This window comes from Cyanistes caeruleus, chromosome 6 (genome assembly GCF_971803275.1).
Source record: "Cyanistes caeruleus chromosome 6, bCyaCae1.hap1.1, whole genome shotgun sequence".
NCBI classification, from domain to species: Eukaryota; Metazoa; Chordata; class Aves; order Passeriformes; family Paridae; genus Cyanistes; species Cyanistes caeruleus.
Genome location: NC_141706.1, coordinates 59,960,943 through 59,984,390, shown reverse-complemented (window position 1 = coordinate 59,984,390; position 23,448 = coordinate 59,960,943). Strand labels below are relative to the sequence as shown.

At 39.8% G+C, this 23,448-nt stretch overlaps 2 long non-coding RNA genes across 2 annotated transcripts; one reads left to right on the top strand and one right to left on the bottom strand.

Annotated features, from left to right (window-relative positions):
- Positions 1-686: 686 nt before the first annotated feature.
- LOC147652733 (uncharacterized) lies at positions 687-4,804 on the bottom strand. The gene is made up of 2 exons (XR_015288246.1): positions 4,125-4,804; positions 687-4,040 (listed from the first exon to the last, which is right to left on the bottom strand). It is a non-coding gene; the product is annotated as an uncharacterized LOC147652733 (long non-coding RNA).
- An 8,703-nt stretch (positions 4,805-13,507) lies between these two features.
- Positions 13,508-14,486, top strand: LOC147652732 (uncharacterized). The gene is made up of 2 exons (XR_015288247.1): positions 13,508-13,544; positions 13,672-14,486. It is a non-coding gene; the product is annotated as an uncharacterized LOC147652732 (long non-coding RNA).
- Positions 14,487-23,448: the final 8,962 nt, after the last annotated feature.

Sequence of the window (23,448 nt, the reverse complement as noted above, 5' to 3'; positions counted from 1 at the left end):
TCATTTACATGGCTCTTCCCCTGTGCCCATTACTGGGATCAGTGGCAGAGCCCTCTCTATCACTGTCCTAATGCCCTGACCTGCCTTTGCTCTGGCTTCATCAAACCTCAATGAGCTTAGTGTCTGATTACCCCCAGACCAGACACTGCAAACACCACACACAGGGAACTGGAGGAATAAAGTGAGGAAATCAGGATTAAAATCTTCTCCTGTCTTGCAAAGGGATGTTGTTTTATGTACCTGACTTTCCTATCATGCACTCCAGACTGTACACTTGCTCTGTGTGTCACCTACAGACAGATCTGCTGAACTGAGAATAAAGAGATGAATAATGTCACTGCCTGAACAGAGCCATGAAAATCATAAATAAAAGAAAAAACATATTCCTGCTCAGAGGTATATTAACCGGAACTTTTATGTTATTTATGTTTTGCCTCAGATACACATGCATACCAGGAGAAAAAAAATCTAGTACTTAGAGTAAATCTAGTGCACTTTGTTGTAAGCTTGGAAAAAAAGTGCTTTGATTGATTTCCTTGTCTGAGTTATTTAGAAGGAGCTGAAAGCTGGAGGGCTGTTAGATTCTGGTAAAGTGAGTGCTTTTCCCCCTGAATAAAAACATTTAAAGGCTCTCAGTGTTTGTGCACGCATTCCTGTTCCAATGCACGAATTAAATGTCAGCAGAGCCAGACCTTCAGCTACATTTGAAGGCAATACTGAAGTCAGTGCAGCCACATTGATTTATGCCACCTGAGGAACTGACCCAGAGTTGTTACTTTTCACTGGATGTCACATAAGGGTTATAAACGGATTTCTGACTGTACAGAAAAGAAAATGCAACATGGAGAGTGACTTGAAACCAGAAGCTCTGTCTGAAAGGAGTGCTCTGCCTTGGGGTTACAAACACACCAGCCTTTATCAGGCACTTCCAGTGGAAATGGTGTTATCTGGGCATCCAATGCCCCCATATTCCAAAGAGAAGCTGAAAAAGATCCTATCACTTCAAAGACTGGGCTTGTCTCTGAAAATTGTTTTCTTACCCCTATTACAAGTGATGTCTATGATTGCAATAGCAAGAATTTCCATTTTCCTGACAGCAGCTTTACTGTGTGTTGCAGAACAGTTTCTGTGCATTGCCCTTCAGCTACTAGGGCTCAATAAGTTATTCAACTACTTTATGGTTTTTCACTAACTTGTCTGTGCAATGGGCAACCAATACAAGTACTGTGGCAGTAAAAAGACTGGAGGTTAAAAACCTAAAAACACCCCGTGCTGTGATGCATTTAAATTCTTAAACTAGATTTAAGGCTTATAGTTCAAATCTGGCTTGGAATGGATGCATTTATATGGGTTCTGGCAGAGCCCCTCTGGCTTGTAGCAGCAGGGGATTTGGTCCAGCTTGATATGGTGAATTGCAGGTTTTCTATTGAAACACTGAGATTTGATTGTTTTATTTTGTAGCAGCATTAAATAATCCAAAAACATTTGTCTTTTTGTCTCCACTAAATATGTGAACAGTTTAAACCTGATTTTTGACTCATAAAAAACCTCAGTTAGATGGAAAGGCTTGCACCTGCACATGCTCAGGTTACATCCAAATTGAAACAGTAAGATAGAAGCACTGTATCTCCATTTCTGGTGAATTGTTTTACTGTTTACATATAACCTTCTTTAATAACACAGTCCTTTTTCTTTGGATAAATTAATTATTTTACAGAGTAATCCAGACAGGTGGGAATCATCTTTCTTACACAGAAATAATTATGGTGGAGAATCTTCTGGGTGTGTGCTGCTGCTTCAGAGACAACAGGCTTTGGTTATTACCCCTACACTCACAAAGTGTGCTGTGCAACCTGCTCTCAGTTGTACTTCCTCTGATAAATAAGGAATAACATAATGCAGCAGATATTTTCCTGAATAAACAATAATTCATGCTAAAATGCACAAAAATTTTGGGATTACTGAATAGTACCAGAAATATCCTAGAGTTATCTGAGTATGTATAAATGATATGACCAGAAAGCAGGGGTTTAAAGCAAACCAAACTCAGCAAAAAAAAAAGTCACAAACCATTATGTTAGTAATAAACAAATTGTGATCCTTATCCAGTGCATAGAGCTACTCATTCCAAACTAAAGGCAGTGCTTTTGCCATGTCATCCAGCAGCTCACTCATGGCTGCTGGGAACTGATAGCTGGGAACCAATATTAGCACTTCACCCACGTTAATGTATGAAACACATCACCTGCAGGAATTCTGCATGGCCTTTAACTTGCTGTTTGAAAGTCACAATCAGTGTCTAACCTGCAGCTGGGAACCAGGCTCACTGATGTGGCATGTGAGTGTATAACAGATTGTCTGTGTGTGTGTGTCTTGAAATTTTGGTGAGCCCAGCTGATCCAATCACAGGCAGCAAAGAGCAACACGTCATGCAACTCCAGGTTCCTTATCATCCTCCATGGGAATTACTTTGAAGGCACCACGAATCGCTGTTAAATTGAGGATTAGTGACTTTGGGGAGCAGACAGAAGGAATGCTTGCTGCTTCAGATGAAGGTGTGATGGCTAATGAGGGAGGCAATGACACCCACTCAGCCTCGCAGCTTTTCCATCATGTGTCACCTTACAAAGGGCATTGCAGATGTCAGCTGATAAGGGGAGCCTAAGTAGAACTGACATAGTATTAGAGTGAAAGAACACAGAAAGTGGCTGGGCTGTCATATTCTGATGAGATAAACCACCAGAGTTTCCTTTTCTCAGACACCTATTACACAAGTGCATCCCACCTCCCAACATCCTGCAGTCAGAAGAAGGGGCAGAAAGAAAGAGGTTTTGAGCTTTGAAATTTTCCAGGGTTTTGGTTTTCTGAAACACCAGGAGAAATGAGGAATTGGATGAAAAATTTAAAATTTCAGGATTAAATATTTTTGTGTGAATTTTAGCCATGATGTTTCTGAGTTATCTTTAGTTCAGGTACCAGATGTTCCTGCTTGCTTTGGAATCAGTATCCAGATCATTCACTCAGGCGTCTACTGTGAACATAACTCTCAGCAAACTCATAGTGCAGGAACAGAGTTCATGGAAGCAGTATTGTTAGCTTTGTGGGTGTCTTGGTTTTGAGACAAATTAGGAGGAAATTAGTTTACATTTGTTTGAAGTCTTGAATTTAGAATGGAGAGTTCACCGGTAAAATTCAACAAATATTTAACAGTACAAGGCAGCTAAATGACAGGATCACAGCCAAAGTAGCCTTGAAAGAGCAATTTTCAGTGAAGTATAAGGGCAGGAGAATGGGACACCTCCCTTCTAAAAGGGGCAGAGGAGCTCCTGAAGACTCAAGTTTTGTAAGAGGCTCTGTTCTGCATTGCCATCTACAAGAAAGTGTGGCAAGATTTGTCACCAGGTATGGTGATTCTGTCCCTCCAAGAAAACTAATCCAATGTGTCAAATAACTTGGGAAAATATCATCTTGAGGATGAAGCTGACTGGTTCTGTTTGTCTCATATTTTATATATGACCCCAAACTTCAAGATATGCCCCACTGAAGGCAGACAAGTAGAAAACCCCCTGTTTAGCAGGGTCATCTTGAGATGCCTGCTGTCTTTCACACACAGTGCAGCTCACATTACTGCTCTCTTTAAACGCCCCACTTATTCAGTGCTGAATTACAGCTGGACAATTCATCCTGGCTAAACTAAATAGGATAGTTGTACACACTGCAGCCTGTCTGTCACAGGTCATCATTATGATATTAATGACCATCTGTAAGCAAAGTACACGGGCAGGGTATGATTAGTGCAAGCAATTTAGCCACTATGCTTTTGTCAGTGTGAATGCACTTTAAATTAAACTGCAGTTGGCTGCAGCTGAAGCTTTTACTTAGCTCATAATGAGCAGATTCCAGTTTTCTCACAAAATCCTTTCCTTCAATAACTACTCACAAGGCGCTTGCAAAGTCTCTGTGCCTACATCTTCTATTTCTGTTCTCCTGGCTGGGGAAACTCAGCAGGTTCCAGATCAGACTTTCCCCTTCTTCCTTTCCTGTGAGTGAAAGACAATTTTTGTGTAAATCACAGTTCTGTCTTTTGTACATAGGTACTGATGATCTGAATGGAAACATTTCACCATTTATTTTCTTTTCTCTTCTGAAGCCAAGGTAAAAGCCTGGCTTTGATTGCTGGAATTCAGTTCTCCCACAGTAGTGCAAATTAGTCGTCCATTGTGCAGTTTTACAGCCAAGGGAAGACATAAGACTGTCTTAGAGCCAGTCTCTAGGGAAGCAGTACTCCACTCCATTCTGCTGTTTGTATCTCAGAAATCCTCCTGAGTGCAATTCAGTGACCATTGAAGCCAACTGGCATTGAACTCTGTCATAAATCCAAATCTCAGGATGGACAGGGTTTAAAAATCCCTTGACACGGGAAAGCTGTGGATGATTCTGCTGCAGTGGAGGAAAGGTCTAGGAGGAGCCATGGCTCTGTGCTCAGGAGGAGAGAGGTAGGAGCAAAGGGGTGGTTTAACCTCCACTTCTGGCACTGGTCAGGCTAACACTAAGGACAAGGTATTGCTCTGGTATCTGTGATTTAAAGGTAATACTGGAAAGCCAGAGAGGGCAACGTAGAACCAGGGCAATAACTTAAGGATGCCGCAGCAATGATGAGCTACTATGGCAAATAGAGTGTCCACTTCACCAGGACAAACCTGGATACCTTTGCTGAGCATAGGATTTAGCAGATGTATGCAAAGAGTATCTGGAACCTGTGTAAGTGGTGAGGCAGATTTGTGCTCCTGGCTTTAAGCTCTGTGAGTCTGAGAGGCGTGACAGCCTTGTTACAGGCTTCAGGAGCAATAACCCTATTTTCCCAGCTTTCTGAGCAAATAGTATTCTGATTGAATCCAAGTGTGCTGGCTTGCACAGAAGCAATGAGACAGCTGATTCCAGTTACAGGAGAATTGCCTTGAAGTGAATTTGGGGAGGTTGTTAATAGGCCTCTGGGGTGCTTGCTAGAATATCATAAGGAGTTGGAGATTTTATTGAATTAAAAATAAATATGCTGGACAGAGCATAATTGGGGGTGGGGAGGTGGGGAGGAATTGGCATGATTTAAGGAGTATAGGCCAATCTTGGCTTTTTAATTTTTTTATGTTTTTTTCCATCTCTTTTGTCTTGTCTTCTTCTTTTTTTTTTTCTTTTTGACTTTTAGTTTTTATCTTCTCACACTACTTTTTCCATTTATTTAATTTTCTTTTCCTAGCCTGTTTATTTTGATTGATGCTGATGTGGAGGGTTTAGACCAGCTTAAATTGCCTTAACATCTAGTCCTGGCCATTCCTGAAGACACTATTGGGCTGGGTAGATTTTAATTTTTACCTTCTATGGATATTCCTACACTGTCATACTGTTGACAAATGCACTATGAATTTCTGAAGTCCATGAGACACTGAGGGCTCCCATATTTCTTACCTACAGATATACTTTGAAAACTTACTCTCTGTTTCTCTGAAGACTTTCTTTTTTAACATCTCTGTGTTAAGCACAATAGGCAAAATATTATGTGTTATTGTTACATTAAAAGTTCATAATTTATATTCAAAATCTAAATATATGTTGATGCCATAGTTCTAAATAAGAAAGAATTAAATGCAGCCAAATATTTCCATACAGAAGACAGAGGGAAATTATGAATCTTCTCATTATGAAATTCCTTTATTCTCTGACCAGCTGGCTGGAACTTTTGGAAAGAGCAAACAGATTATTTCTGGTGTTTGACCAGCACTGCCACATATTAGAGACACTTATCATAAAGTGGACCCAGCGGGACAGCTGTTAGAAAGCTTCCAAAATAAATTTTGCCTGGATTTCTGGCCAACAGCTTGGTCTGACCCTGATCAAATCCCTTCTTATTTGGCATTGCTGAGCATGTGTGCCACAAGTCTGTTTGCTTGGCATTATTGCTCTGGAATACGTATTCTCTAAGCAATAATAATGTTTGCCTTTACATGTGGAAACATATTAATAAGTGAAGTATTGTCACTGTTGGACACGAAATGACTCACACAGACACAGCTCAATGTGATAGATAAAAAAGAGTAATTTATTCTGTTGTTTCAGTTTTTATAGATTCTTGACAACAACCAGGGATTGGATAGTCAGGTTACCACCTTCCCAACCACACTGGTTGTGAGAAACATCCATCAAGAGACATTCCTTTAATGGAATGTATAAACATCTATGTTTATAGTTACTTTCCTGAGAAAGTGGTTAAAAACTATGAAAACAAGATCAGAAGGCTTAATTCTCAGGGTGAAAAGGTATAACATAAGTTACTACGTTAGGTGCTCACCTTGTATTGCTTATTCTTCTTGTATCTAAAAGTCTGGGATATCTGAGGAGCAGTGAGGGCTGTTCTTAGGTAATCAGCTGCATACTCTGAATAATTAACAGGAAATAGCTCATGATCAGCTTGTGGAGGAAATCAGGACTTGCTCTGATTGTCATTTTGACTGACATCTGGCTTTCAAGTAACACATTATCCCATTCTCCCTAATTTAAGAATTGAGCTGCTTTTGCACAGGGCTGCTCATGACAAACATCTTGCACTGGGACAGGGAGGGAAGGAAGGCTGCCGTGTTTGATGTTCCCTCTCTTGGTAAGTACAACTGCCCTGAGACCTCCAGGCCCAAACCCCACCATTATGTGGGCTAGGCCACCTCCCTCCAGTGCTTAGAGAATTCAGATTTGACAGACTATCAGAGTAGGAAAGAATTTCATCCTCATTGAAGACAATGAAACTTGTGTGGCCCTTAACCACAGTATCACCACATCATTGTTTCAAAGCCTCACATCCCAAAATTTCTTCCCTTTTGCTCATTCTATCCATGTAAGGAAAAGCTTGTAGGAGCACAGAACTGTGAAGTGCAAATGGAATGTTGAGTTTGCCATCCCGTAATATACTACAATTTAGAATCCTTGCTCAGAAAAAGAACAAACTCTAAATAAATTCAACAGCAGTGGCCAATATCAGCATATTGTTACTGAGGTGAAAGCTTCCTAATAGCAATGGTTCATTGGTCTCATGCTAGCATTGTCCTTTAGCTAAATCACCCTTTTTTCTGGAATTTATATCACCATGCTACTGGCCTGAGTACCTCTCTGACTTGTGAATTGACTCCCTTCACTATTCTGTTTTGGTTTATATAAATTTGCAAATTGAAGAGTAAGACTTTCAATCTCCTCTCATAAAATATATTCTCCTTTATCTGACCCAATCAGTGTATCCACTCTTTAAATCCAGTCTTCAGACTGAGTTCCTGTCAGTGCATTTCACAATGGCACTCATACTTCCTCCTTAATGTTGGGAATATCTTAACAGATACCATCTATTATTTCAGCTGCTCTTCTTACTCAGTCCACAACACATTAATGACTCTTTGAAGAATGTTTTTTCTTCTGAAATCCCTGAGCATTTTCCTCTTTGCTGTGTCCAGCTCATGAACTCTCTAATCAACTCTCTCATGTCTGCATGACATGCACCTTGGCTATGAAACCACATTACATTTCTAGCATTTTTCATAGTACTACATTTCCTTCTTTGTTTTCCAGTGTCTCAGTGATGCCTCTCAACCCTGTGTCATCAGTGAAGATTTATACTTTTAGAGCCAGACCACCTAGTGAAAAGTGGTCCCAAGACTTTTCCTTCTGGAGCTTCACTAAAAACTTCCTCTAATCCATTGCCATATCCCCTTCAGTCAGTTCCTCACTAATTAAATTATTTGCTTTCATCTACAGCTTGCTCAGTTTAACTATTAATTTCCCAGGTGCTGAGTCGAGGGGACACTTCATCCTAAGGAAAAATAACTGTCTTACTGAGTGAGAAGTCTGAGTCTGAGACAACAAACCTTCAGTAAAACTTTTTCTGTGCTTCATTTTCTTTTTCTTCCCTTCAGAATTGATTCTTAAGCATTTTACAAACTAAATCAGAATGTGTGGCCTCTAGGTACTAGATTTTGCTTCCTCCCTCCCTCTTTCTTTATATAGACTCCCAAGTACAAAGATTCATTTCGATATTTATTCTCAAAATTTCATAGTCCAGTTTTCTGAATTCCAGCACACGAGAACATTCAACTCACCCAAATTACATCTCCAGACATTGTCATTTCCTTTAGCTCAGCCCCACCTCTTTAGAGCATCTATAACTTTACTTGATAAAATCACAGAACTGGAAGGGAAGGTTCATCACCTAATGCCCTGAACAAATCATCCATAGCTGCATTATTTGTAACTCTTGATTGTCCAACTCACCCATAAACATGACTTTGAAGATTCATTAACATTGCCAGACAATGTATTTGACAGTTTGTTTGTCCTTACAGTGAAAATTTCCCTTGTGTCTAACAGGGAGTTTCCTCATCTAAAATTTAGACTCATTAGTTCTGGTTCCAGCCATCATGGACATGGAAAGCAGACCTTATCTTACCTCTATCTCTGACAGTCTTTGGTCCTTTTAAGTGCTCAAGTTCTTCAGAAACACAAAGAGCCCCAGTTCTTTACCCACACACCACTGGTTGTGTCAGTGAAGGTTGTGACCACTCTTGCTCCTGTGTTTTGGACTGTATCTTTCTCAGAGCTCTAAAACTCTGCTCTAATAAAACAAAAATATCACAGAAGCTTTCTTAATTCTGAGTCAGACACATGAATTACTTTGTGTGCTTTCTCACAGCACTCCTGCCTGAACTCAAAATGACACCACTGGCTCATGGCCACCTTTGATCTGCTATAACCCCAAGGTCTTTGTACATAAAATTATTGCCAATCCCATTTCCACCCTGCTCATATAGGTGCAGTTAGTCATTCCTGCCCAAATATTATTTACTTTGCTATTTCTCCCTAATAAACTTAATTCCATTCATCTTCCTGCTAATTTTCAGAATGTCCCTTCAATAGACGAGTTCATTTGGAATTTTCAGTGAGCCTGTAGTCCCTTCTTGCTCCATATCCTCTGCAAATTTAATAAACATGCTTCCTATTCCATCATCCTTGTTAATGAACATATTGAATAAATGCAGACTTAGGACAGACTCCTGCAGAATGTCACTCAATACACCCTTCCATTTGGATAATGAACCATTGATAAGCACTTGCTACGTATAGATTTCCAATCACTTTTTCACCCCTCTCATACCAATTTCATTTAGAGAGTATTTGCCTGGCTTGCTAATGAGAATGTCATGTGAGAGAGTGTCAAAAGCCTTATTCAGGTCAAATATGCCTGTTGCTTCTCCCTCACTCACACAGCCCTCGACCTGGTCACAGAAAGTTGGATAGATGTGACACAGCTGGCTCATGACAAATCTATGGCCTGTGCTGCATACCCACTCCTACCTTCCAGGGGACAGCTTGTTCCAGACTTCTGCTAGAAATCAAAATGAAGATTGGTGGCCTATCTCCTTCACAGGATTTCTGGTTTTTCTTCCTTAATAACCTGAAATCCCCTGGCTCCACTTCCTTTTACACACTCATACTTGGCTGTTACTGCTTTGTGCATTCAGTGTACCTTTTATTGCCTACTTTCTCTTTTGTTTTATCACATGTTTGAAAAGATAAGGCAGTGTGTTTATTAGCTGCAAAGCTCCTGCTTGTATTTTCTCTCTGTCTTGGAAAATATTTCAGTATTTTTAATTACCTCTGTATTTGCATTTCTGCTCTGTTCTGTGAGGTGTCTCTACCACTGGCTTTATAGATGAAATGGAGGGTGGCAGGAAATGTAGAGCAGGGGTCAGGTTCTCCAATACAGTGGCTTTCCTTTGCTTCTGGAAGCATCCACCATGCACAGGAATGACATGTTTATCTTCAGAGCAGAGAGTGTGCCCTGCTGGCACTGCACATATGTCCCTCAGACACACTGCAAAACAGCTGCACATAACTGCAGGGGATTTTCCCTGTTAAAGCTTTTGCAGTCTTCTGAACTCTAAGAGACTGCAAAAAACTTCTGGTTGTCAGCCCAGAGAGCACTTTCTAAGTTTTCTGCTCTGTTAAGCAAATCTATCCACATTTGTTGCATTTTAGAGTGGTTAGACTCCCAAAACGTGGTTTATTACACCATTGAAATACTCTCATTCATTTTTAAAGGTCAGACAAGATCAATCAAAACAAATCAATTTACATTTTAAAAATTGTGTTAATGTGACACCGTTATGGTAACGGAGATTGAGGAAGCTCTGGTTTCAGAGGTAAATTAAAATAAATCTAGCAAAACAAATGAACTTCTGCTATTGTGAAGGCTAAGAACAAAAGTGATTCATCAAGTGAAGGAAAAGGCATTTGGGGCTGGGTCTGAATCTGATGTAACTCTAGGGGGTGATGCTTATTTTGAACCAAATGAGAACTTGTCCAGAACCATTAATTGAACAGCATAATTAGTTTCTGTGGGTATATCTTTTGGATTTTTTTCCCCTAACCACTTCCTGGCAGTGTTATTAACAGTATATACATCTCTCAGCTGAAGCTTATCTCCATATTAAATATCCAGTGTGAAAAATGGCTGAACATATTAGTGAACTTTATTGCCTCCAAGTACATGTTTGCTAAATTTGAAATCATTACAATGCCTGATAATCTTGATCACTAATTCCTGTTTAAAATTCAGGAGTTCAGAGAATATTACAAGCCATGCTAGTAGCCTTGCACAGCTCTCAGCTGAGTCAAGACAGAGAAGATCATGTTGGAGGCTGAACATAGGGAGGAGAAATCGTCTGTCTGTTGAACTTTCCTGCTCTTTGCAAGTTCTGAGGAAACTTGGGTGAGACAGCTCAACATTCCATGGCATCTCAAAAATGTAAGGTCTTCCTGCAGTTTTTTCCTGCTTCTTTCCCTGTCTGCTTCAGAGGCAGAGCAAGCCTCTAATTGCTGAGGGGGTGACAAATTCCAGCACTCCAGACAGAATTTTGGGCACAAGTGGCAAGCTAAGCACTGACCTTCCAGCACGTGTCAGTGTCTTTATGACTCACTTTTTTTGAATCACTATCTAATCACACTCAGTCCTGTTTATATTAGAGGATGTGAATGGGTTTTTTTTTTACACTCCCTCCAATATCAGACTATGCCTCCATTTTCTCTTTTCTAAGGAAATAATTCTATTTTATCCAGAAGTCAGGGAGGGGGAAAAGAAAAAAACCCACATTTTTTTCCTATTATATTTCCAAATTCCAGCTGGATGAGTTTCAGCTGAATTATCCAAGGGGAGTGTAGTGGCATGAGTCTGGAGCAATACTCAGCTCAGCAGCACAGGACAGCAGCCCATTAATGGAAGGACAGGGCTGAACAAACTGCTTGGAACAAAATATCCTGGTTCCTTCTGTTCACTTTTAGAAGCCAAAGCAACTTCAGCACTCTAGGGAGCTGTTGGAAAGTCCAGAAAAACCTTCTTCTTTATCTACCACTTTTTACAAGATCCACTTACAACTAGGACCAGAAATGCTGATGTTTTGATTAAAAGTTGCTTTAAATTTTGGTTGGCATTAGCAGATTTCTCACAAGTCTAATTAACACACCCTGCTTTTGTCAGTTTTACAGCCCAATTGTAGTGGCTTCCAAGCTTTGGATGCACCTCACCCTCTGAACTTGCAGATGCTTTTCCTCACCAAGCCCTTATCTTTAAAACTGCTCGTTAATCAAGGCCTCCTTAAATACTTCAGCAGATAATAATCAATAGCAGCCTTAGTAAAATTTAACTGCCTAAAGGTTTTGGCAGTAGAAAATACTCTGTTTACTTCTTAAAGTGAGCATTTCTGAGTTAAAATCCTTATAAGCATAAAGAGTGAAAAAAAAAAGCATCTTGGAACTAAATGAATAGTAAATTAATTACTATTTTATTATAATTATAAATTAAATACTATTAATTTGCTCTGGTGACAGCTTGGAAAGCTTTGTGAGCAGCACGGCTGCATGGCAAAGGCAGAACCATTTCTGCAGTCCTATCTCAGAAGAAAAAAAACAAACCTCAAAACCTTCTGCTGTGTCTCAGGAGGAAGGAAAGCCTCATGGATATGGCACTGGATGGGAGATCATGAGACCAGGTTTTCCTGCCTGACCTTTTGGCTGCTCACTTAATCTCCCCATATTGCAATTAATAGGCCCGTCACTGGGGATAGCAGCGCTCCTATCTCTTGCTCTCTCATCACATCTGTCACGTTTGTTTTACTCTTTGGATGACAAACTTTCTCTCTGGTAGTGCCCTTTTAAAATCTCCTTTTACAGTCCTCCAGGCCTTGGTGCAGGCTGCTTTAAAAGACAGGTAAGACTATTGGTTCTGAGCAGTGGAGATGAAGGTCTGCCTCAGAAAGTTGGGCATCTGGACAAACTGTGCAGTGATTTATTGGCAGTGATGTGGCCACAGCAGAGTAGGAGAAGGAGGAAAAATCAGAGGGACAAGGTGAAACTGTGGCTAAGGGGTGGGGGGGATGTAGCTTTTCTTCCCCCTCTGGCTCTAGTTTTTTACCTCTTTTGGTACAAAGTATGCAGTCTCTTTATGCTGGGCACTGTATTGCCTACACCACCAGCTGGCTGTGACGGAAAATTTCCAAGCATTTGTTGTTTTCAGAAGTCTGCAACTCCCTTTGCTAGTGGAAAGCAAACAGACCCTGATGTTGCTCTAATGGGTGGGGTTTTCCCCTCTCCTTTCCGTCCTCAAGCATCCTAAAATAGCCATCTCAGTTTTGGTCATCAGTTCTTCAAGGGGAAATTATGCCAGGGAATGGAAAACTTTTTTTAATGCCAAGTTTTAGCAATTATTGTGTCGGGTTCCAAATGTCGGGAAAATAGGGTTTCCTAATGGAAACTGACCCTTCTGTCACCCAGATAACACTGCCACTGGAGCTAATATCATGTGTCTCGTGATACTGACTGTCAGCTTGAATTGATTACCCAGGATGTTCCCCCCACACCCTGCTGTAAGATGTCAGTGCTCATATTTATAACTGGCCTCTGTCTGCATACCTAACAGTCTGTATGTGCAAAGCCTTGTCCTCATACTCTCCATAAATGTTTATTGAAGAGAAAAATATGATGTTCAAGATTTCTTTCCCCCCTCCTATCATTTATGCTATGAAACAAATTTATTGGTATTATGAAATAATTTGTACGTTTGAAAATTTGTTGTGGGTTTCTGAAGTTCACCACAGCTCCACACTGACACATTATATAAGTGTTTATTTATGACCTGCATAGATTTAATAAAAATGACACAAAAATTCAAACTGTATTCAAGTGTCAATTGATACTTAACACCCAGGCTTACATTTATTGTAAAGATTGTTTTCTTGAATGCTGGAGAGATGAAATATTGAAATCCTTAGTTCCAGTAATTTCATTTTTTATGGTTCCTGGAGACATCTCCCTGAGGACCCAGAGCATGATGGCATACTTTGGTAAGGAAATAAAAGCCCAGCTACTTAATAAGCAGTCTGTCCCTTCATATTTTAAGATCTCTAAACAGTATTTGCATTTTCCAGACAGGTACAACTTCTGACAACATCTCAAGCCATCAGGTAAATAAGAGAAGTGAATGTTCCCTTACTTCATAAAAAGGTTGTTTTTGATGTTTAAAGCACCATATTCCATTTCATTATGGCAATGCTGGACAGACTTAATGAATGTTTAACTTTGATCCTTGAGATTTGATGTGAGGAATATCAGATCTCAAGAAAAGCGGTAGGATTTGGATCTGTATTCATCACATGTTTGTAAAAGGAATGGAGGATGAAGAGCTGTGCCTTTGAAGGAGAGGAGCTGAAGAAGAAAAAGATGCATATTTTAACTAGCAGCCCTTTGGTAAAACATGAGCACATGTTAATGGAACAGATACAGCCATTCCAGCTGCCATGTTCCACCAGCACTGCGCTCAGCAGACGGATCTGCAGCGACTTGGATCAGCCTTCAGAAGCAAAATTGACCTCAGCTCCAATGTACAAACTTTCTGCATCCCACACCCTTCCCAGGCAGTGTGTTTTCCTGCTTGAAGAGGTTGAAGTGCACTGGGGAGATATTTTTCCTGCTTTGGGAAGTCACTCACACTGCAGTGCACTGGGATCTTTTAATGTTTTGACAAAGAAGCTGAATGGCTGAGCACAAGACATCTTTTCCTGTTCTTTCATTAGTGTGTGGAGCTGAATGAATGGAGGGGGGTGGACTATGAAAGGAGACTGAGTGTACCTGTCATAATCTTCTCAGCTCATTTATTTTCAAGAAAAGTCTAAAATTTTCAGTCCCTTCAGATGTGGTGCATTTTCTCACAAGAAACTTTATAATTAAGGTTGCTTAGATGGTTTTACCTTTTTGTGCCTTGTCAAATTAAATTACTTACAATTTATCTACATGTATGGAAAATATTTTTAAAATTTTAGTGCTGGAGAGCAAGGAGGTCTCATTAAAAATTGAAATAATTTACTATGTTTCACAATAAAACTGTAATGCCCTGGAAATGGAACCTTTAAGAATTTTATTATTCTAGTATCTTTTCATGTTGATTGCTGAAATAGTCTAGCTTCACAAAAATCTCCTCACAAAAAAAAAAAAAAAAAGTCAGCCCTTAAATTACTGTTAGCAGTGTACAAAGAAATTCATCACATTCTGTTTTAATAGGAAGGTCTCAAAAGCAAGCAGACACTGAAGCTGATAATAGCAGTTAATTACTTCAAATGGAATAAAATATATTCCTATTGTGAAGAGGTTCACCTTTGGAACACAGGCAAACAACATGTAGGAAAATGATGTTTTATTCCTGGGGTTGTGTTTGCCATCTTTGGGTCCTTTGCTACCACATTTATATGTGTCCCAGATGTGGGGACACAGGGGGGCTTTTCTCAATACTTCTATTTTTGTCTCACTTAGGATAGGGGGAGAAGATGGGGAAATGCCTTCTTTCTCAGGTTTTTATCTACAGGAATGCCCCATCAGATTGTTTTTTTTTTTTTTACAGTCCTAGAAGAAAGAAGCGGGTATATAAATAAATATATAGTGAATTATTTGTGGAAGATTATTCAGTTGTGATCATAGCAAAGCCTGGAAATGGTTGAGTCAGTGCTCGTTGTTGGAGGTGTGTTTCCATAATAGGATATGCCATACTATTTGTACTCCATCCATCTGGCCCATTGGAGCATAGTATTTTATGTAATTATTGCATAAATTTTAAAAGATAAAACATGTAAATGAACCTGAGTGGTAGTAATAGATGATTTTAATTACCCAGACATAGACAAGATTGCATTAAGTAGAGGAAATATATTTCTAAATCTGGAATGAGAGTGCTTTCTAATTCAATCTGGACATCAGCTGATAGCCAAAGAAACAAGGCTGGGTTTGACTGTAACTTGGAAAGAAGGTTGACAAAATAACGTTAGAGGACAATTTGGGCTTCAGTATATTCGTTGGGGTCACAAATACACCACAGAAGGAATTAAAGTGACAGTCAAAGCTATGAAGGGAAGCAAAAAAGAAGACCTTAACCATCAGGTTAAAAATAACAAACTGGGATACCATGTAAAGCAAATTGAATAAAGCATTAAAGAGAAAGACAATAGAAACCGAGGTTAAAATGAACACAGAATATTCTGTAATAAACACACTTGACAAATGGCTTGCCTTACACCTGGTTGTATTTTCATTTGTCAGAGGCTTGGCAAATGACCCCTGCTTCAAATGTAAGATGAAACTCCTCTACACTGCTTAAAACTCATAGATCTACTGGTCACTGAAGGCATAAGAAAATCCACAAATTTTTGTGACATTCTATAAAGACTGACCTCCTTCTACCCCTTTTGTTTGCAGTTAGACTCATACTTGGAGGAGTTCTTCAGATTCCCTCTCAGTGTTTGGTTCTAATTTATTTAATTTCCTGTGCCTGCCCCTTTTCCCTTGTTTGTGTTCTCTTCACATTTCAGCAGTGCAGGTGCTACAGAGGAGTAATAATATAAAACCCATGAACTGTTGGTGGGTACTGGAGCCAGACCTGGAAGGGATCATGTAGGATGCCAAATCAAATCTTTACTAGGATTGCTGACATGAACACACGAAACAAAAAAGCCAAGAGAATTAAGGGTAACACCCTTATTTCTCTGTCCCAAAAAAACAGCAAGGAAATGAGATTATCCAGCTATTAACAAGCATGACTGGGAAGTTTGTGGCAGTTGAGTTGATAATGTTTCTAACAGTCTGAATGATTTCTTCCCTTCAGCATTGACAAAAGGACCTGAAGGTCAAATTTCTGTGCATAGAATACATTTTCCTTGAGGGGGAGGTGAGATGTTAAAAGGCTCCGTGATTATACCAGAGAAGATAGGAAACTAGAAGTGTTAAAAGTTGATAGGCCGCAGGTTTTTATGAATTATATCTCAGAATTCAACAGGAAGTAGCAATGGAGATAACAAAGAGCTTTTGTTGCTGAGTTTTGATAGGCCAACACAGAAAAGAGCAGAGGGTGAGAACAACAAAAGGCAGGGCTAAACGTAACAACACTGAATAAAAATTGACTGGGGGAAAGAAAGAAGTCAGCCAGGTCTGAGTTTGGTTTGAGCAGGGTGTGTAGTAAGTGCTGTTCATGGATGAAAGCAGCAAAGAATCTGGTGGTCTTGGGCCTGTAATGGAAAGATTCAAGTGTCAAAAGAGAGGAAAACACAGTATCTGGGGAAGTAGTGAAGAGGAATCAAGCCACAACTTTAGTTTTCCTTTCCTAGCCATTCCGCTTGTCCCTAATCCTGCCTCTGAGTGGGTATCCCAGCAGAAGGATGGCTTTCCCAAAGCACAGCCTGCAATTCAGAAATTGCCCTTACAGAGCTAAAACTAATCCCTGTCCTCTTCTTGCCCCTGCTGTCCATGGCTCCTGTGCTGTGCTCATCCTCCCTGCTCCTGAAACCCTTTAATCTACAAGAGAAATGAACCACAGGCCACATCAGCTGGCCTCATTGCTGGATGCTTGCACAGCTTCCATGTCTGAAACTCCCTAAGAATCCTGGGGGGCCATTGAGTTAGAGGAAAGAGCATTTTGTTCCCCTGGGAGACCAGGGAAAGCTCTGCCCGCATTTCCCTGCCTCTGTTTGAGAGTCATTTGGAAGAGTGACAGCTGTGGGAAGAGCAGAGGATTGAATTGAAGCAATTAAACATGCAGTCATAGATGATCTTATGGAGAGGAATCATCTCTTTCTCATCACTAATTACAAATAGTACAGGGGATAATGACCAGTCCTTTAGGCCTCTTTCTGCTGTAATGTATGGTGTTTGATTCCTTTACCCTTCTGTTAGCTCCCACTTTTAAAAATCCCATTTTTGCTGTGTTATGGCAGCACAAAAAGATTCTGCTGAGACAGTAAGCTCTGTAAAAGAAACAGGGAGGGAATATTTTGTCTTGAAGGCTGGGTGGACGAAATGGGGAGGAAATGGGTCCTCAAGCATAAAACAGGGATATGTGAGGCATAGAGAAAAAGTGATTCGTGCATTTCGTGAGGGGAGTTAATAAAGTCAGATTGTGTAAGGGTGGGCAGAAGAGCTAATTTCAATAATTTCAATACCTTTTTCAGCAATGGGTTTCAGGCTTATCCAGAACCTCCATGAATAACTAACACAAACACTGTAATAAATAACAATGACAAATAAAGCTATGTAGCGATTTATGGAGATATTTTTTTCCATTTGCATTTTGATGTCTTTTAGAAAGCAATTATTTTTTATTAAAGGAAAAGAAATTGTGAGAAAATTCTGAAGTATATTTTGTTCATTTGGAGACCAAAAAAAAAAAAATAAAGCTATTAGTAAGAGCTGAGTAGTTAAACTGCTTTTAAGCCAAGAGAATCCTTCATTCTAGGCCTACCTGAAGAACTTAGTTGATAATTTTTCCCTAGGGTTGGTGTAGTTGTGAGGAAATCAGATGACCTTGTATAAATCATTTGATTTCCTCACAACTACACCAACCCTAGGGAAAAATAGGAAAAAAAAAATCAGGATCTCATTTAGAATCAAGTTTCACATCTGATCTGTTTTCCCTTCAAAAGTGAACTGTGGAAATAAGAAATATGACTATTGTTTAAATACTGGGAAAAAATATGGAAGCAGGATGAAATAAGGGAAATGGCTGCATTCTGTAACCCACTTTGACAATGATTCAGGAGTAAACAAACCCCAGGTATCCAGCAAGAGTGAGCACAGCTATTATGAGCTTAAACAATGGGCACAGTTGTGCTCATTGCTACTCTCGTGTAAGTTTGGTTTATGCTCCAGGTTTTAACAGCAATTGTCCTGAGCAGTGACAAACCAAAGATCTCAAAAGCGTGAGGCAACACAGCCTGGATGCAAGGTGCTGGAAATCCAACCACTTGAGCTGGATTCCAGATTCTGCACTTGATGTGCTTTGGTAGGAGAAAATCTTGCCTCATTTCCCTGTTAATATTTTTGGTTTGATTAATGTAATTTTTTTTTTTAAGAAAAAGCATTTATAGTGCTTACTTTACCAAAGAACTGATCTTCTCAGACATCTTTTTACACCCATCTTTACTTTAGGAAGAAATATCTCTTTTATACAGTTACTCTCCAGCACGTCATTCTGTAAAGACCCAAGAAAACCTGAACTCTAAAGAAACTGCCTTAAGCCCCTGCTCAGGAATTTTGCATATGCTACACAGTAAGACCAGATAAAACCACATTTTATTTTATTTTTATTTTATTTTATTTTATTTTATTTTATTTTGTTTTATTTTATTTTATTTTATTTTATTTTATTTTATTTTATTTTATTTTATTTTATTTTATTTTATTTTTTATTGACAATTTTTTATTTAATGCTTTGATCAGTCTAAACTATGGCTGAAAAATACTGTAAATAGAACCACTTGAAAATGCTGTAGAACTCTCTGATAAACAACCTGTGAATTTGAGGAAGATATTTTGACTAATTCTATATTTCAAAAGTATTAGGTATTAGGTATTAAAACACACTTTATTTGAGCTGAGCAGCAGAGCATATTCCAAGTGAAATTCTCACAATTTTACTATCATTTTCAATGAAAACATTCAAAGGAATATTTCTTAACACAAATTAAAATTATTTGTTAATCATCAGCTAAAAAGAAACCAGCTCTTTACTTATTTTTTGCCTTAGTTACATGGTTATATAATTGATCTGATGACAGCAACACAACTATTGCAAACCATTTTGTTTATAAATTTCATCAAAACCAGAAATATTTTTTTTTTTGCCCGACTTTCAGTTTTGTGTCAGAAGCAACCTCTCTTGGAATGGCAATGAGTGTATGAACTTTCATACTGCTGAGTGTCAACCCTCAACACAAAAAAAAACAGATCCAGCTTTGATTCTGTCAGGTGATTTTTACTATCCTTTGTTATTTCTGACAGTAGGAAAATCTCCTGGTTTGATACTTGGTAATGCTCAAGAAAATGGGGTCAAGCAAGAATTTCTAGACTGATTGATTCTGCAGCTTCACTGTTAAGTGCTCTTCAGTGTTACTCTTAGGTGACAGACAATGTGAATAGTTTATTTTTATTTTTGACTTGTTCAGACTGTAGTGAACTGGAAAACATCCAGTGAAACTTTATATCACCATAACCACACATTGGCTGAAACTCCACAGTTCTCAGAATTTAGTCTGGATGATAGGATTTATAATTTTCCATTTAAGATTCAGAATGGTCTTTGAGAATTCACTGAAATTCTCAGAGAATCTGGCCTGAATTTTGAAATTTAAGAAAAAATCCCCAAGTGCTTGTATTCCTCATATGTAACACATATTCAGCAAAGTTTTTGCTAAACATACACAAATATTTAAAAATTGTCCCTTATATTTATATATCCTGCTTTGTTTGTCTCCCTTTTCCTGCACCTGATGTTATGTTACTGGGAATGCTGCTGCTTCCTAGGCTACTGCTTTTGTTTCCTGAGAAGATGTATGGCCAGCTCAACTTGAGAAGGTGTAGAACAGTTTGACATGTGGATTCTGGCTCAACCCTTTCTTCTTCCTGCTGCATTTGCCAAGAATTACACGGCAGAAACGTCACTCACATTGTCAACAGGGAAAATCCTGTGGCAACTGCAGAGGAGGAAAAAAGCTGCCTGCTTTTCTTTATTTGTCAGCTCAGAAATATGGGAGAATGTTTCCTTCCTGACCCAAGTATTCAGTAGCTTGGTGCTATTGTTCACATCCCAAAAAAAGACACACAGGTTTGGCATGGGCGTGTAGAATGTGTGACTGGGGGAGAACGTGAGACTTCCCATTGCCATTGAACCCTCTCAAAGTGAGGGTGATGGACCCAGACCCCAGCAAGGCTGAGCTTGGCTCTCTGGAGCTGGGTAAAAGATTATTTTCTGAGGCCAAGCTGGATGGAGCTTTGGGCAATCTGATCCATGGTTGGCATCCCTGCCCATGGTAGGGTGGTTGAAATGAGATGATTTTTCTGGTCCCTTCCACACCCAGACATTTTGTGATTAAATGATCCTGTGATACCACCCCAGCATCACTGGATATGAAGAACATAAGAGCCTTGATGTCATCACAGCACTAATTAATTACTCACTCCTAACACCCAGACCCAGTTTTCAGGGTACAGTTGCAGCCTACTCTGTGCCATTGTTAATGGTTCTGATTCAATGCCATCAAAATGCTCATGTCAAGGACTGTGCCACAGCCTCACTCCCCAGCAGGCTCTTCTGAGGTGTGCACAGCCATCCTCCACCAGTGTGGCAGGACAAATCGGTCACAAATACATCTATTTATGCAAGTATTTCCAGGCATCACCTGTCTCTCCATTTCAGATGGAAAACCAAGAGTCCTGACAGCCTAAGCTACCAGCTTTTAAAATTTCAGTCTTTGTAATGCCCATAGTTATGATTAAAATTCTAGATCAAGGACTCTTGAAAGTGGATGACTCAATATCTCCTTCATAACCTTTATTATTCAGGATTTAGCTGGAAAAAGGCTGGTGCTGTGCACTATTCTGTCTGTCATCATGTAGTTTCTTGTTCTACCAGCCTGTGGTCTGTGATTCCCTAGAAACCTCAGGAGCTTGCTTAGACATGGGAATAAACTTCACAGCCCTCCATTGGCAAACCTGAAATGGTGTTCAGGTGCTCCTGCCTGGCATCTCGAGCTCATGACATGAAGAACCACAGCCCAGCTGGAGCAGAGCCTGGGGCTGAAGGCTGCTCCTGTAGCTACAGCATTTTATGTTGCTTCAGAGGCCGTGGTTGCTGTTTCTGCAGAAATGTAGCTACAGCCACTAAAACAAAACAAATCAAAACAAAACAATACACAAGAAAAGGAGGCAAGTCTAATAAATCAAACCAAACAAATAGGCTGGGAGCAACACTGTTTTCTATGGTGATCAGGTTGTCAATGAATCACAGAAAACTCCCAGTGAGCAGCTCCACACCGAGATGCTCCAAACCTCCTGCCCCAGGCAGAGCTCACTCAGCAGCTCCTGGGAGGAACAGTGCACAGTTGTGTGCTTACAGCCTGACCCCCCCAGCACAGCTCCTCTTGCTGCTGGTCCTGCCACAAATCTGAAACACTGAGCCTTGCTTAAAAAATGCATATAAATCAGTCTGAAGTCCTCTGAGCTTCAGACCACAGCCCATTACAGACTGAAAGACTGGAGAAAGATATAAAATATGGGTTTGTTTGCCCATATCAATTGCCTTTTTATCTCCTGTCTTCTAGGCACAAAGGAATTTGAAGTGAGGAGATGTCAGTTTTGGTTTGTATGTTCACAGTTTCATTGTAATAAATTATGTCTTTGACACATTTTTCTAAAGGAGGCAAGGAAAGAAAAAAGTCCTGCCCAAACCCTTGTAGTCTCAGGTACAGAGAGATCACATGCACGCTGGTGATGATTTTTGACACTGAGAGAAATAAAGTAACTTAAGAGTCTTAAATGAGACATCAGAAGGCAGGCTTTAGATGCTGTGCCATGGTGCTTGGCTGTGAGCTGAAGGGCTCTGTCCACCCTGTCCTAGCTGGGATCCAGCACCCACACCCTGGGCAGGTGCCTGGAGAGGCTGCAGCTCCCACAACTTACGGACACGGTGAGCCACTCGCAGCTCTTGCCTTGGCCCTGGTGGCAGAGATGCTCTGGGGCTCAAGAGTCGAGGAGAGAAAGTTAAAAGTGTTTAAAGTTAAAAGTCATTGCCACATGAGCATGAAATCATTGGCTTTGCTGCCTTGCATAAATTGCAAGAGCCTGAGCAAATGCAGGAAAAGCCATGCAGGCAGGGCTGTCTGCTGCCTGCTGCTGCTGGCTTGTGCCTGCCCTGGTGCTCATTCCTGTGTGAGGCAATTGGAGCCACTGCCTCGACCCCTCCTCAGCTGCCAAATGAGTCTATCAGCACTGCTCTCACTGGGAGATTAATTAATGTTTGTAAAGCACTTCGGATAGACTCAGATGAAATATCACAAGATATTTAATCCTTTGATAATATTTATTTGGCTGATGTCTGCACTAGAAGGGGAAGGAAAACCAGGGCACATGTCTGTTTAAAAACATCCTTTCTCATTAAAGAGAGCCTAGCTAAATTAAAAGGTTTGTGGAATGTGTTTCCTGTCAAACCTCGGGCCTGGGGGGAAAAGTACTGGAGAAGCATTTGTGGCTGCAGTTGATGTGTCCATCCGAGCACAACTGCTGGGCTTTGTATCACTTGTGAGATTGAGGGCTGACTTATTCCATTATCCTGCAATATTTCATGCTCTTAATTCCTGCATTAATATCTTATTCAGTACAACTACAGCAGGTATTAATTGCCTATCCAGACAAAACTTAAGCTTTTTTAGTTTAAATTTCTCAAACTTGAGCAGAAGTCGGTGACTTTATTCAATTCTTCAAGACCCAGATGGAATCTTTTCTGAAAGCCTTGGTAAAAACTGGTGTGTATTTTATTTCATTATCTAAAAATCTTTAATCTTTCAAAACTGACATAAAATACATAGTTACTCCTCTCACTTTATTAATTTTAATTTGTTTTGATCCCGTATTTGTTGTTTTAAGAATTCTCCCAATTTAACTTGAAGATCCAAAGCCAGACAAACAGTGTACGGTACAAACTTCACATCTGTATCATGTTACACTTGGCAAGAGAGATAGGAGCACTCATTTACTGGAGCTCAGCATGGGGTGAGAGTTCAGAGGTTATCATTCCTGATGGCTTACAACTTTACAGATGTTTTCCCTTCATGAACAACAGAACTGCTTGTCAGTCACAGCCCAAACCTAAAAACCAGACGCTTCTACCTTCTTTTCATAATTCTTTCCATAATTCTTTCCATGTTTTGCAGTCTCTTTTTAGGGTTCAGTAGTAGGGAAATGACTACAGATTAACAGTTGCAAAAGTTAATGTTTTAAATGTGTGGGGAATATGGCAAACTAAAATAATAGTGAAAAATAAAATCATAGTCAAAACAT